The sequence below is a fragment of the Puma concolor genome, chromosome F2 (assembly GCF_028749965.1).
Source record: "Puma concolor isolate L17-30 chromosome F2, mPumCon1.1.hap2, whole genome shotgun sequence".
In the NCBI taxonomy this organism is placed as follows: domain Eukaryota; kingdom Metazoa; phylum Chordata; class Mammalia; order Carnivora; family Felidae; genus Puma; species Puma concolor.
Window position 1 is genome coordinate 76,684,426 of NC_141684.1, and position 12,616 is coordinate 76,697,041.

Here is a 12,616-nt window from a genome sequence, read left to right on the forward strand (position 1 = left end):
CCCCTGTCTAAAATAAATAACCGTTACAAAAATGTTAAAGCTTATGGGCTTGGAAGATAAGATTTTTCTGGGCTCCCTCCCTCCGATGGACAACAGACTTTAAACTAAAACCCATTTTCAGATTCCAGTCATGTCATCCAGCAACCACCAACCAGGCCGCCATGTCTGATGGAACAGGGATTTGGAAACTCATCCATAGGTACTGCAGCCAACCGAGATCCTAATGCCTCTAAAGGTAAGATGCCAAGAGTCAGTAACCTTACACCTTACACCGGCATTCATTTCAAATCAACCAAAGAGCCCAAAGAAATTCAGAGCTAATCATGTATACACACACATAAACACTGAACGAAAGAGAGGAAGGAAGGAAGGAAGGAAGGAAGGAAGGAAGGAAGGAAGGAAGGGAGAGAGAGAGAGAGAGAAAGAAAGAAAGAAAGAAAGAAAGAAAGAAAGAAAGAAAGAAAGAAAGAAAAAGGAAGAGAGAGAGGAAGGAAGGAAGAGAGAGAGACAGAAAGAGAGGAAGGAAGGGGAAGAGAGAGGAAGGAAGGAAGGAAGGAAGGAAGGAGAGAGGGAGGGAGGGAGGGAGGGAGGAAGGGAGGGAGGAAAATTTTTCTATCCTGACTCCCTATCCTGACAGTGCCCTCTGGGTTCTGTAGCTGTCCTTAGAATTGACCTCCTAAGGTTTGGGGTAGACTTGCATTTATTATCTGTTTATGGTAGGCTGGGGGTCGGGACTTCTGGAATAAACTGAGCTCCTTCTCAGGGGACAAAGATGTCTATCAAGATAGGAAAAGGAGGAGAAAATAACGTTCGTGTCCCCCACAGTTTCATCTGCTAAGTTGGCATGAGTTGGTCTGTCTTTTATTCACTCTGCGTTCCCTAGCCACCCTTAATGTCACCTAATTCTAACCAGTTATAACATATCAGGAAAAGAACTGTGCTCAGGTGTGCAAACTATCTTTCTCAAAGGCAACATAGTACCTTCAAGAGAGAAATTCCTTTTTGAATTTAGAAGTATCTGTGACCCTCAGGGAAATGTGACTACTTAACTCAAGAAGTGTCCTTCTGGGACTTGGATGCATCTAAAGAGCCCGACGTCATTTTCCAAATACCCTGTCAGGAGTCAGGGAGGCAGACACTTACCTTTGGAAGGAGTATGGTCTCACTGAGGCCAGTGGAGTTCTATTTTAATTAATGGCACAGTGGACTCTTTCCTAAAGACTAAGGCAACAGTTTTGAAGAATTCATCTACCTTCAGAAGTGAGGGGAAAGGAAGCAGGTACAGCTCAAGCACCGAAAATAGCTCCTGATGTAGATGGTAATTATCAGCTTTAGTTTTTGAATGAGAACACGCAGGCACCAAACTTAAATTATTCAGCGTTAGTGTTGAGGATTGCGTCTGTGTCTTACACTGAGCGTGGATGTGGCTGAGGGCAGTGACAATGACACCCAACCCAACCAAATTCTGGGCAACGCTGGGGGATGTCCTGGGTGTTTTACAGGTCCTGTCTTCCAAAAAGCTCTAGGAGTTAGTACAAAGGCTGTAGGAGGTTTTTCATGTTTGTTTTATAAACAACAACAAAAAAAAAGTGGCAGAGGCAGGATTGAACTGGGGCACTTCTCTGTGCAGTCTGTGTTCCTAGAAGCTGTTACTGCCCCAAGCCAAGCCACAGAGCTGCAGTGACCGGCCTTGGGTAAGTGAGCATGGAGGGAAAAGGAAAGAGGATGAAAGAAACATCTGGAAAGGGCAAAGAAGTGGTAGAACGAGAGAAAGAATGATGCCTTCGGCTAAGAAAACTAGAGGTTTGTGGGGAGCATGCTGAGAGCAAGTTGGGAGAGGCAGAATATGGAAACGGAGATTTTTCAGTAGCAGAAAAATTATCTGATTCCTGGAGGAAATAAGTTCCCTAAAAGAATACGTTTTTGTGTTCATGCAACATCCCTCTCCCAATTCAAAGAAAGGGAACGTAAGAAAAAGTCAGGAAACCTGCAAAAGTGTCGCCCACTTTTTCTCTTGTTGAGCAACCTTCTCCCAGTGAGAGCTGAAGACTCCAATGCCTGACCCCCGGGGGGCTGTCCAGCAGGGAAGGAAGCATGGCTTCTCTCTCGAAGCAGAACGCAGTATTCTCATAAAGTAAACACACTGTTAATTGATACAGAACTACACTGAGTCTCCTGGGACCTCTTGACCTAGTTTATTTCCACTGTCAGGGAGAGACTGTGCTACGGCAAATCCAGGACCTTCCCACCATGATAAGTTTTACCATACGATTTGATGACACGTAAAATTCTTTGTCTACAACTTTGAGGTTGAATCTTACTGACGTTTAAAGCACTCGTATTAAGGACAACACTGTACATGGAGAAGATGTCATTGTCCAAGTTGCCAGCTGTGTATCTGACCGTGACACTTCCATGAGGGTCCCTCCCTGTGTGTGAGGGTGTTGGGGGTGTGTGTGCATGTGCACGTGTGGACAGCTACCAGAGGTGATACGTGTGGAATTTTCCATGGGCTGGCATGATGGAATCACATAACGTTAAAGAAGGTAAAGTAAAGGAATAATGGTCCTTTTGAGTAGAACAAGTCCGGTCAATAAAATCGGACCCCACGGAAGTAACGAACAACTCTCCGCCTCAGTTATCCCACAGATAAGAGAAAGACAATGTCTACCTCATGGTATCTTGGCGAGGAGGAGCAGCAAAGTGCCAATAAAAGCTCTAGTGCATAGGAAGTCCAAATGTTCACGTTTATCTTGTCATTATTCGCACCCTCTGAGATTTCTGACTCCCCACACATACTTTAAAGGGAATGTTAAGTCCAGCACTACCGACTGCATTTCGGTTCTCAATAAAACTTAATTTTATTAAAGTGAATATTTATTTCACTAAAATAACAATTCTACTTCTGGTAGAAGCACTGAGTGGGTTTTGTTCCTCCTTCAGTCGTCACTGTCAGCTGTTTGTTCTGACCTTTCTGTTCCTTTCAGTCACTGAGAAACTTTGAAACAGCAAAATTATTTCATTAAATAATAGAGTACATCCATTCAAACTAAGGTCTCACAACATTGGGAATTTGAGAAGCACATATAGGATATTTTATAGTGAAGCCCATTTACAAAAGGATGAGAAATCTGAGATCTGTGAAATTTAGAAAATTTCCCCTGTTCCCATAACCCTGTCAACTGATTACCTGTCCTGAGTTTGGTCTCCTGTAATTCACTGGGACGTGTCTACATCATTTGTGTTCAGGTGATAAGTATTTATTAAGTGGTCCACTTTAAGTAATCTAAAATTAGAAGCAGATTAATAGAGCATTATTCAAGGTTTTTAGAGAGAGATAATTAAGGCAATTTCTTAGGGATCACTTTTCTTTTTTTAATGAAAATGTACTTAGCAAATTAAAACCTGCTCCGTGGTGCACTCCATTTCTGCTGTTGGCATTGTGCAGCATCGGGAATGATATAGCATCTGCCAGCACGACTCACAGATTATATCTATAAATGATCCATAAGTCATGCGACATAAATAATTGTTATCTTCACTAGGGCAGTTTTTGGATGTCCTAAGATAAATTATAGACTTTTCGAACTGAAAAGAAAAGTTGACACCATTTGTCCAACTCACTCATTTTACGGCTAAGGAAACAGAGATCTAGAAAAGCCGAACGCCTCACAAGTATAGATTTTACATTTCATGCTTAAGAAAAAGCACTGAAAGTAGTAGCAGGTACACTCCTCATAAGAGCTCATCGAGTGACAGCTGCCTGTTTTGTGTAATTTCAAATACCATCGTCCAAAAGCAGGGCTTGACCTTTCAGTGTTTTGTCTCGAAATTGTGACACGTGTGATGAGGAGAAGTGGCTGGCCATAAAAACAGCACCCTCAGCCACTGAGTATCCATCTACATTTGGGAAGAATTTCTGGGAAGTTCTTCTGGACAACTTCTAGAAGAACTTCTGGAAAGTTCTGGAAAGTTCCTTGACTTGCTCTGTGTTCAAAAACTACCTGAGCAGACCAGATGGAAGAGAATAATTTTTTTTAAATAAAGTTTATTTATTTATTTTGAGAGAGAGAGAGAAAGAGAAAGAGAGAGAGAGAGGGAGAGGGAGAGAGGGCAAGCAGGGGAGGGGCAGAGAGAGAGGAAGACACAATCTGAAGCAGGCTCCAGGCTCCAAGCTGTCAGCACAGAGGCTGATGTGGGGCTCAAATTCATGAACTGTGAGCTCCTGGCCGAAGTCAGATGCTTAACTGACCGAGCCACCCAGGCACCCTGAGAATAATTTTATCATAAGAAGTTACTCTGGTTAGGGGCGCCTGGGTGGCGCAGTCGGTTAAGCGTCCGACTTCAGCCAGGTCACGATCTCGCGCTCCGTGAGTTCGAGCCCCGCGTCGGGCTCTGGGCTAATGGCTCAGAGCCTGGAGCCTGTTTCCGATTCTGTGTCTCCCTCTCTCTCTGCCCCTCCCCCGTTCATGCTCTGTCTCTCTCTGTCCCAAAAATAAATAAACGTTGAAAAAAAAAATTAAAAAAAAAAAAAGAAGTTACTCTGGTTAAATGCTATTCTAAGTACCAATAGTTTCATGCTACTCAAAACATCACATTATTTTAAGATTAAAGCCAGAAACAAATGAAGAAAGAAATTCTCTGGTTGATGAGGCATCTAGGGACTTTATCTGCCACTGAGATTCCAGGAATAAAATCTTGTTTAATGGACAGGTCATGCCATGGCTCAAGGGGATAAGAACATCTTGCTCTGGGCTTAACCTGGCTTTGCAATGCCATTTTTTCCCTAATAACTTTCCCCCTGGCCCATCTTTTCCTCTTAAGAACAACCTTCACATCCAATGAAGAAAAGAATTTTAAATCTCCTTGGAGATCTGGGTATGGTAGGAAATTTCACTGAGTTAATAATTCTGGCTTTCTTCCACATTAATTCTATAGGCCTAACAAAAATTTCAGAGAAGAAAGCTCCATGACTGGAGTAGCAGGATAATTTTAAGTGAACAATCAAGGAGACGAGTGGAAAAGCAAGTTGATCTGGTTTAAAAATGTTTCTACTATAAATATAAATGTGTAGAATACAGGTGTTTATAGAGAAATATTTTACAATACCAGAAATTATTTCCAGTTCCCAATGCACATATCAAGAATGATGGACTATTTTATTTTAGTTTTGGTTTTATACAGTGGTTGTCAATTCTACTATGTCTCATTTATCATCCACACGTACATATAATATTCTTCTGGTTAAGAGGACAGAAAATATATTGTCCCTTATCTCAAACACCTGTGTTTGCTTTTGCCATTAATTAACTGAATGGCATAGATGCCGGGTTTAATATAATCACCACCACCTAACTGCTCATATACCTTGAAAACCAATTCACTGATGTGATGAGTCTACTGATCTAATGAACCAGTTGGGTCCCTTGGTAAGTACACTCCACCAGAAGGGCCGTGCCTCGATGACGGCATGGAATCTAATCAAAAAGAACTTAGAACTTAAATCCATACAGTTTTTTTTTCAAAGAAGGGTAACCCAACTAAACCCAGATCAGGATTTTTAAAAGTGATGTCTGAAGAAAAAAAGGCGTAAGTAAGCAAGACCTTCACGCAGAGATGACACTTTACTCTCCCCCAATATCAGACAGCCTACTTCCCTGAAGGGAAGAGGTGATTTTCCACTCCTTGTCTTTGCTTATTCTGGCTTCCTCCGCAGCTGGGATAACTTTCCCTTCTCCAATCTCTTTAACTCGTGAAGATAATTTATGCTTTTTTAAAAAAAAATTTTTTTTAATGTTTATTTTTGGCAGAGAGAGAGAGAGAGAGAGACAGAGCATGAGTGGGGGAGGGGCAGAGAGCGAGGGAGACACAGAATTCGAACCAGGCTCCAGGCTCTGAGCTGTCAGCACAGAGCCCGGCGTGGGGCTTGAACTCACAGACCGTGAGATCATGACCTGAGCTGAAGTCCGATGCTCAACAGACTGAGCCACCCAGGCGCCCCTTATTTATGCTTTTAAAGTTTACCTCAGTTGTCATCTCCTTCTGATGACTTTCCTTGTTCACGCTTGACTTTACCTGTAAACCCTATTGTTCTCCTATTTTCTGTAAATTCCAGCTGCCCCTGCATTCCTCTCTTGGATCCCCTTCTCACTGTATCCTAAGTATGTCTTCTCATGTCTGATTCACCCACTAGAGTTATAAATCTCAGTGTATGGTTCATAAACGAGTGCATCATAAACACCTATTGATCGTTAGGTTGGGTTCATACCTGAGCTAAGTAATAACCGATAGCTAATAAAACATAATTTATTCACATGTGATTTAGTGATCTTCATTTTTGAATAGCTTTACAGGACGATATGTGATCACACTAAAGTTTGAGACTGATGTATAAGACATTGTAACTCCATGAGGGCAAGAAAAATGACTTCTTCATCTATATTCCTAGAATCTTAGCATAGCAGCTAGCACCTGAAAAACGCTTGTGAAATAAATGAATATAAAGGCAAATGAGTCAAAGCAATCCAGAAAAGTAACATAAACAAAAGATTCTTTTAAAAGATAACCGAGATTGACAACATTTTGGAGAGGTAAAATGAGTGGCTTAAACAATGGACATTTATTTCTCATAGTTGTGAAGGCTAAAAGTCCAAGATCAAGTTTCCGGCCAATTTGGCTTCTGGTGAGAGCTCTCCTTCTGCCCTATGGACAGTTTATCTTCTTGCTTTGTCTTTAAATGACTTTCCCTTGGTTCCTGCACATGGAGAGAGAAAGAAAGTTCTCCGGTGTCTCTTATTTAAGGACACAAGTCCTATCAGCTCAGGCTCCATTCTTACAATGATTCAGAGGTCATCAAAACTGCCATTTCCACCACAAACCCAGAGGGCAGGACTGGTTCCTCCTCCATTTTGAAGGGTACAGCCACCTCTCTTGTTTGAGGGAGAAAGTATACCCTTGCAGAGGGCCTCAGGGCAGGATCCTCACAGAAAGTCATGTGGGGGGGCTGCCCCTAGAGCCCAAAGGCACATGACCACCCTGAAGATCTGAAAGGTCAGGGCTTCTCTGCATCTTGTGGGTGAGGCTGCTACCCCTGTGAGCCTGGAGGGCAGACCAAAGAACCAAAGAGGATTATTTTTAAGCCTTAAAATCTAATGAAGTTTGCCTGGTTAGGTTTTGGACTTGCTTGCTTGTCATCAAAGGGATGACAAAACTTACCCTTGTCCTCCTTTTGGAAAGGGAGTGTCTACAGTGTGCCCACCCACCATTATATTCCGGAAGTACTTAACTTGTCTGGTTTCACAGTTTCACAGCTGGAGAAGAGTTCTGCCTCGAGATGGAACACACCCAGAGTTGCACCCATATCCGATTTAGATGATATGAAGATGAGACTTTAGAGTTGATTAGGATGAGACTAAGATTTGGGGGCTATTGGAGTGGGATGAATGTGTTTTGCATGTGAGAAAGGCATGGATTTTGGAGGACTGAGGTGGAATGTTTTGGACTGAATATTTGTGTCCCCTTAAAATTCATATTTTGAAGCACCAACCACCAGTGTGGCTATATCTGGAAAGGGGGCTTTTAGGAAATAATTAAGGTTAAATGAGGCCATAATGGTGGGGTCTTGCTCCAATAGGATTCATGTCCTCATAAGAAGAGACATCAGAGAGTTTGTTCTCTCTCTTTGCATGCTCACAGTAAGGAAAACCGATGAGAGCACACAGCAAGAAGGTGACCACCTACAAGCCAGGAAGAGAGCTCTGACCAGGAACTGAATCCGCCAGCAGCTTGGTCTTGGGCTTCCTAACCTCTGGAACTGTTAGAAAATAAATTTCTACTGTGTAAGCCATCTAGTCTATAGTTTTTGTTATGGTACCTTGAGATACACCAAACAACAAAGTTTGAGATATACCAAACAACAACAATCATCATCAACAACAACAACAACACCAGAACACTCAAATTACAAAAATCAGGAATAAGAAAGAGATGACTTTACAGAAACAAAAAGGATTATAAGAGATTATTATGAACAGCTATATGCCAACAAAGTGGAGAGCCTTAATGAAATTGACAAATTCCTAGAAAGACACAAACTATCAAGACCCAAGAAGTAGAAAATCTGAACAGCTATTTAATATGTAAAGATTGAGATATCAATATATTCTTTTTTTTTTCTTAAATTTTTTTTTTAATGTTTATTCATTTTAGAGACAGAGAGAGACAGAGCATGAATGGCGGAAGGTCAGAGAGAGAGGGAGACACAGAATCTGAAACAGGCTCCAGGCTCTGAGCTGTCAGCACAGAGCCCGACGCGGGGCTCGAACTCACGGACCGCGAGATCATGACCTGAGCGAAGTCGGTCGCCCAACTGACTGAGCCACCCAGGCGCCCCTCAATATATTCTTTAAAACTACCCACAAAGAAAATCCCAGGTCCAGATGGCCTTACTAATTAATCATAGCAAATATCTAAAGAATTAACATCTATACTTAACAAACTTTTCCAAAAAATTGGAAGTGAAGGAATTATTTCTCAACCCATTCTAGAAGGCCAGTATTACCCTGATAATAAAGCCAGACAAAGATACCTCAAGAAAATGAAACTACAGTCTTCTTTATTAATATAGATTCAAAATTATCAACAGAATGCTATCTAACCACATCCAGCAATATATAAATAGAAGTGTATGCCATGACCAAGTGGGATTTATCACAGGAATGCAAACTTGGTTTAATATTTGAAAGACAATTAATGAAATACGCCATTTCAATAGAAAAAAAAGGGGGGGGACCATATTATCAACTCAGTATATTTAAAAGAGGCATTTGACAAAATGCAACACCCTTTCTTCATTAAAAAAAAAAAAAAAAACTCAATAAATGAAGAATAAATAAAAGGGAACTTCCTCAACCCGATAACAGATATCTATGAAAACCCCATAGCAAGCAGCATAGGTAATAGACCAAAAGCTTTCCCTTAAGATCAGGAACAAAATAAGGATGTCTGTTCTCACTAGTGCTAGTGTTCGGGGTTTAGTGTTGGGGGTTTAGTCCGCGCTATTTGGCAAGGAAAAAAAAGTATCATCCAGATTGGAAAGGGAAAAGTAAAAATCTTTGTTTGCATAGGACGCAAAAGTATATGTGGAATTACAGAGAATCCAAGTTAAAGAACTATTAGAGGAGAAGAGTCAGGGAAACGGAAAACTAGACAGCACAAAGGGGCCATCTCTTCAAAAAAAACATCAAAAAATCAAGCAAAAATTGTCTGATTCAACTCTGTCATGATTCTGGGAAATTGTCAAAGGTTCCCAGGAACCCAGCAAATGATGAATCAAGAGACAATTTAGAGCAGTAAGAAAGCATTGTGGCACTTTTATATTTGTGGCACTTTTGTTTTTGTGTCATTTTTATTTGTCTTTGTCACATTCTGTCCCTGCCTTATACACAATGTATAAAAATGTAATCTTTGACAATAACAACATAATAACAGCATAGGGGAGAGAACAATTTAGAAGCAGAGTTTTTGTATGCTGGCTGAAGTTAAATTGAGATCAACTCAAACCAAATTGTTATCAATTAGGAGGTTGGTTGTAATCCCCAAAGTAACTGCTCAGCAAATAATTACAAAATAAAGAGATCGGATCACCAATCAAAAATCTTTCAGTCAAAAAATGTCCCAGACCAGAGGGGAGGAGCCAAGATGGCAGAACAGCATGGAAGTTTTTTGTGTGTCTCGTGTCCATGAAATACAGCCAGACCAACACTAAACCATCCTACATGCCTGGAAAACTGATCTGAGGATTAACACAACAATCTGCACAACCTGAACCACAGAATTCAGCAGGTAGGCGGTGCGGAGAGGTGAACTTGGGGAGCGAGAAGCCGCGAAAGATAGGGAACCACTTTTGTGGGTGGAGAGAGGACGGAGACTGGGGAGGGGGAGAGGATACGGGAAAAGCGCCCCTCTCCAAAAGCAGCTGGAGAGAAAGTGGAAAATTGGAAACAGCCGCAGGGACTGAACTAAAAAGGGAGAAAGGAGAAAGGAGAGGGTTTAAGTTCCATTAAGACTGTAAACAAGGCGGGCGCAGAGACCGCACCTCCGCAGCTCCCTACCTGGCGGTGCTCTGGTGGGAAAGGCGAATCCCCAGGAGCAGAGTAGGGTCCGGGAGGTGCTCGGGCCACACGAGAGAAGCGGTTCCACTGCTGGAAGGACATTTGGTGGAGACTGTGGAAGCCACCTGGTCCCGGCAGACCCCGGAAAACGGCCACAGTCGCTGGTGCTGGAACAAGGTCGTCGAGGGTGAAGCCCGCTGCCAGGCGTGTGTTGTGATTTTCCATAATCCCCGAAACGCTGCTGCTACACCATCTCGCGACCTTTTTCTGGGGCGGGCTGGCACCTGGCCGCAGTCTCAGGACTCCGGCAGCAGCAGGGTCCAGTGGGCGTTCCTGGGTGCAGCCGATATTTGGCCATTGCTCATTCGGCCATTGTTTGGTGAGCCCCTCCCGCAGAGGGGCCTGAACGGGTCAAGGCCGCAGTCCATCAGAAGTAAGGGTCCGGGGAAAACAGCCGCATCTGAGACAAAACTTGGGAGAGAGGTACTGCCTGGGGCTTGGTCACAGACAGTGAAAGAGCAGGGAGTGGATGGAAGCTGAAGACAGAGGGCAGGTGCGCAATCGCTGATCGGGGAGAACAGACAGGGTAACCGGAGGACGCCATTTTCACGATCCCGCGCACGCGCATACTTACGAGCGCCACCACCATCCACCCCAGGAGGTTAGCAGCGCCATCTAGTGGAGAACGGAGCCGTTACACCGAGCCCCGCCCGACTGGGCCCACCTCGCTCAAGAACACAAGTCTCACTGACGGCTTAGTTTATGGACTATGAAGCGCTACTGACTTCTAGGGGAAAACGAAGTAATTTCAGTCCTACTTCAATCTGTCAGCAGGTCCATCTATTCAATTTTCCTTTTTTTTTTCTCTTTTACACTACTTTTTCTTGAATACAGAAAGAGAAAAAAATTCATTTTTATTTTGTTTTTATTAAAAATATTTTTCTTTAATTTTTTCTACTATATTCTTTACTTTCATGTAAATTTTTTCAAATTCTATTTTACTCCCATCATCTCATTTTAGTCTACTTCAGTGTATTCATTTTTTCAAATTCTCAAACGACTTCCTTTTTTCTTTCCCTTCTTTTTCTCTAATCTATCAAACCACTTTCAACACCAAGACCAAAACACAATTGGGACCTAGCATCATCTATTCGATTTGTATGTGTTTGTGTGTTTAATTATTAATTAAAATTATTAATGTTTTTTAATTTTAATATTTTTACTTCAATTTTTCTACCTCATTGATTCCTTTTCTCCTTTCAAAATGACAAAATGAAGGAATTCACCCCAAAAGAAAGAGCACAAAGAAACGACAGCCAGGGATTTGACCAACACAGATACAAGCAAGATGTCTGAACCAGAATTTAGAATCACGATAATAAGAATACTAGCTGGAGTCGAAAATAGATTAGAATCCCTTTCTGCAGAGATAAAAGAAGGAAAAAAAAATAGCCAGAATGAAATGAAAAATGCTATAACTGAGCTGCAATCACGGATGGATGCAGTGGTGGCAAGGATGGATGAGGCAGGGCAGAGAATCAGCGATACAGAGGACAAATTATAGAGAAGAATGAAGCAGGAAAAGAGAGGGAGATTAAGGCAAAAGAGCACAATTTAAGAATTAGAGAAATCAGTGACTCACTAAAAAGGAACAACATCAGAATCACAGGGGTCCCAGAAGAGGAAGAGAGAGAAATAGGAGTAGAAGGGTTATGTGAGCAAATCATAGCAGAAAACTTTCCTAACCTGGGAAGACACAGACATCAAAATCCAGGAAGCACGGAGGACCCCCATTAGATTCAACAAAAACCAACCATCAACAAGGCATATACTCAAATTCACAAAATACTCAAGCAAGGAAAGAATCATGAAAGCAGCAAGGGAAAAACCTACAAGGGAAGACAGATCAGGTTTGCAGCAGAACTATCCACAGAAACTTGGCAGGCCAGAAAGGAGTGGCAGGACATATTCAGTGTGCTGAATCAGAAAAATATGCAGCCAAGAATTCTTTATCCGGCAAGGCTGTCATTCAAAATAGGAGAGATTAAAAAGTTTCCCAGACAAACAAAAATTAAAGGAGTTTGTGATCACTAAACCAGCCCTGCAAGAAATTCTAAGGGAGACTCTCTGAGGGGAGAAAAGATGAAAAAGTATATATAAATAAATAAATACCAAAAGCAACAAAGATTAGAAAGGACCAGAGACCACCACCAGAAACTCCACCTCCAAAGCATCATAATGGCAATAAATTCCTCTTTCAGTACTCACTCTAAATCTCAATGGACTCAATGCTCCAATCAAAAGACATAGGGTAACAGAATGGATAAGAAAACAAGATCCATCTATATGCTGTTTACAATAGATCCACTTTAGACCTAAAAACACCTTCAGATTGAAAATAAAGGGATGGAGAACCATCTGTCATGCTAACGGTCAACAAAAGAAAGCCGGAGTGGCCATATTTATATCAGACAATTTACACTTTGAAATAAAGACTGTATCAA